This window comes from Sminthopsis crassicaudata, chromosome 2 (assembly GCF_048593235.1).
Source record: "Sminthopsis crassicaudata isolate SCR6 chromosome 2, ASM4859323v1, whole genome shotgun sequence".
In the NCBI taxonomy this organism is placed as follows: Eukaryota; Metazoa; Chordata; class Mammalia; order Dasyuromorphia; family Dasyuridae; genus Sminthopsis; species Sminthopsis crassicaudata.
This window is the reverse complement of record NC_133618.1, coordinates 593,284,035-593,288,364: the sequence shown is the minus strand read 5'-3', so window position 1 is coordinate 593,288,364 and position 4,330 is coordinate 593,284,035.

The following is a 4,330-nucleotide window of genomic DNA, read 5'->3' as shown; positions in this document are numbered from 1 at the left end:
TTCAAAAGAAACAAAATACTAAAGAACTCTAGAAGAATATCAAATGAGCACCGCACTAGAACCTGTCCCGGCCTACATGCACCGCAGCTAAGGTCACTGTTTCAGTCCTGGATCAGCCTGTTTATTGTCCGTGGTTCAACAGGCGCAGGATCGGTACTCAGCCTTAGAGAAAACGTAAGCTCTTCATCATAAGAGAGAGAGAAGGCAAGAGAGTATGGACGCAACAATTTGAAAGCATCATCACTACTGGTCAATCAATTTATTTTTAAACTATAAGTCCTAAAAATGGTGACTGAATTGCATTATTGTAATATATTTACTTTTTTTCTTCCACTAATCATTAGAATTGAACAGTGAGAGGCAGCTAGGTAACATACCAGATAGAATATTAACAGTCAGGAAGACCTGCATTTGAATCCTAACCCAGCCTTTACCAACTGTGATTTCTGGCCATTTACCTATTGTCTCTAAGTCTTGGTTTCCTTTTTTGTAAAATGAAGATATTAACAAAAGCTGTTTCTCAAGGTTTTTATGAGGATCAATATATGATGTATAATATAATGTAAAAAATTATGCTATGATACTATATGATGTGATATGACATATGGTATGTTATATCGTTTTAGGGCATATGATATATTATGGTATGTTATAGCATATACCAGATCATAACAAATAATATATGCTACAACATATATTACATAATATATGTGTTATATTATGATACATATCATATGTCACATATGAAATATCTTATTATGCTGATATCACATCATATCATGCCTTGCAAAATGTTTGTTGTATTACGCTATACCATAATATGACACATTACATCATATCATACCCTATCAAATTATATTTCTTAAAGCACTATATACAATTTAGCTATTATTATCATGTAAATTATATATTTTTATAGCCTTACAAGGCCTTATTGAATGTATAAAATAATGCTGCAAGAGTAGCTACAATGATATATACATGTGATGTTAATTATGATATATGTAATGTAATATCATAATTTAATATATTATTACATTGACCATGCAAGCCGTGCAGTGCTATTTAAATGTTTGCTATTGTTATTTTATCAATATAGGGAATTTTATTTTTTAAAAGTTTTTTTATTTTCAAAACATATGAATATATCTAGGGAAGAGGGTGGGGAAGAAAAGAGGAGGTAAAAAATTTGGAACACAAGGTTTCATGAGAAAGAATGCTGCAAATTATGCATATGTTTTGAAAATAAAAAAGTTTTAATTAAAAATGAGAATTAGAGATATCTTAATCACAAAGCAAAACAAAACAAAATATGCATGGTTTTCAACATTCGCCCTTGCAAAACCTTGTATTCCAATTTTTTCCTCCCTCCCTTTCCTTCCAATCCCTCTTCTAGAGAGGAAACAATCCAATATATTTTAAATATTGTAGTTCTTCTATACATATTTCCACAATTATGATGCATAAGAAAAATCAGATCAAAAAGGGTAAAAATGAGAATGAAAACAAAAAGCAAGTAAACAACAAAAAGTGAGAATACTATGTTGTGATCCACATTCAGTTCCCACAGTCCTCTCTCTGGGTGTAGATGGCTCTCGTCATCACAAGATCATTGGTCTGAATCATCTCACTCTTGAGAAGAGCCACAGATGTCAGAATTGATCATCATATAATCTTATTGTTGCTGTGTACAGTGGTCTCCTAGTTCTGCTCAATTCACTCAGCATCAGTGGATGTAAGTCTCTCCAAGCCTCTCTGTATTCATCCTGTTGGCCATTTCTCACAGAACAATAATATTCCACAACATTCATATACCACAATTTATTCAGCCATTCTCCAATTGATGGACATACATTCATTTTCCAGTTCCTTGCCACTACAAAGAGGGCTGCCACAAACATTTTTGTACATGTGATGATAAAGGGAACTTTAAATGAGGAATTTTCTCTCCAAAAGCAGATCAATACCTTTCTGCAGCTTATAGTCACTGCAAGGGCACTGAGACTTTTAAGTAATTTGCTCAAGGTCACACTGGGCAATTAAGAAGTTAAGGTTTTTGTCCAGCCTGACTATGGAAGACAACACTTGAATCCAGGTCTTTGTGACTCAGAAATCCACTGTTTCCCATACTACTTTTATTGCTAAATTGTATCTACATGAATGGCTGGTTAAAAAATAATGATTCAGAGCCCTCTTGCACATTTGGCCTTCTAATGCCTATGGATGTCACTGCAGGTTCTTTCTTAACTAGTCCTCTGAAAATTTTCACTTCCTTCAAAAAATCCCTCCACTTGTAGGTCATTCAACATGTAACAAGATAATTACTTGGTCATTGCAGGAGAAGAACTTTCAGCAAGGATAGACATTGAGAGTCCCAAAGCTCCTTTGCCTGCACTGCCCATCCTGACCCACCAGACAAGGATCAGAGTACCCTTCTCATGGTTATTTTGTACTCAGAATAGAAAGTGATGTCATCACATGGCTCTCTGAGCCAATGAGATGAGTCAACCTGTTTCACTTGTTCAGTGATAAAGAGAGAGAGAACCTTGGGAACAGTGTGTGGAACACAGCTTAGCATTCTCACTCTCTCTGTTGTTATTTACTTGGATTTTGTTTTCTTTCTGTTCTTCTTTTTCTTGTGCAGCAACATAACTGTATAAACATGTATGCATATATTGGGTTTAACATGTATTTCAACATATTTAACATGTATTGGACTACCTGCCAGCTGGGGAGGGGGGAAGGAGGGGAAAATTTGGAACAAAAGGTTTTTCAGTGGTTAATGTTGGAAAAATTACCCATGCAAATGTTTTGTATAATAAAAAGCTTTAATAAAAAAAAGAAAGCAATGTCATCAGCTTAAGCTTTTATTTCCCTGAACCAAACAAGAATCAAGGATGTTCTCAATACTTTTAAACTAGCCTAACTTGCATGAGGGGAGGGATTAGGATGTTGCTCCTGCCATATCCATTCCTACTCTAAATAGAGTTTTTTTTTATCCTTTTGTATGAAATTCCCCTTGATACTGGTGTCTTCTTTCTGAAGTGTACCTCCAATTTATCCTGTTTATATATTTTCTGCCTTATTATTAGACTGTGAATTCCTTGAAAACAGGAATTCTTTTTGCCTTTCTTTGTATCCTGAACTCCTAGCACAGTACTTGGAATGTGATAGATGCTTAATAAATGCTCATTGACTCATTAATCTCTATTAACTTTTAATTTATTATGGGAAGGAGCATAGCCTAGTGGATAGATTATATGGAATTTAGAATCAGGAAGACCTGAGTTTGAATTCTACTTCAAACAATCCCTACCTTGTTACCCTAGGCAAATAACTTAATCTCTCAGCCTCAGCTTTCTTATTCAGTGTTTAGCACAGTGCCTTGAACATAGGAGAAGCTTTAAAAAATGTTCATTGTTTGATTATAAAGTGGGAATAGCAATAGGATTTTTTTTTGAGGATAAAATCAGATGATATGCAAATCTCTTTAAGCACTGGGTAAAATTTAGCTATTATTGTTTTATTATTAGATTAGTGATATCTTTATTATAGCCTCCCAATGCCTTTTTTTGAACCCTAAAAATAATGCTATAATGGTTAACATTAATCTAACACTTTTTAAAAAAATACTTTTTAGGGAACAGTATTGGAATTAATATATATTATCATTCCCAATGAGGCATACAACAAATATTGCCAATCCCATTTTACTTGGGGTTGGAGAAGTTAATGGCTTGCCTGGGATAACAGACTTAATTAAGTCTGAGGGCAGATATTTGAACCCAGGTCATTTTCTACCATCCCTCTCTGTAATACAACGTGTTAAATGTTTACTCCAGTTTCATGAATGGGAACACTTGGCATGTGCCAGCCCCTACCTGCCTTCATCCAAATAACTGATTAAAACATTGTAAAAAATAGGGTCATAAAATAAACATGAAGCATAAAAATGAAAATGCTAACTCATCTCTTGCAAAGACTGGGGATTTCTAATTCTCTATTCTCATTTTGTTTCATGTGGTCGATTGTGGGAAGGCAGGCCTTTAATAAAATGCAGCTGATTTTAAGGCATGAAGAAAACTTACAAGTAAGAAAAAACTCCTTACTAGACTAGATGTTTCTTGCAGGTCAAATTAATGTTTTATATATCGCTCTATCTTCTTCACTACCTAGTATAATATAGTATAATATTATATATTAATATTAATATAATTATATTATATAATATATATTACATATAGTAATAGTATAATTGTATATAACTAACTCATAAGAAATATTAATAAATAAAAGTTTTTTTCAAAAAGCTGATTTTAAAAGTATGCCT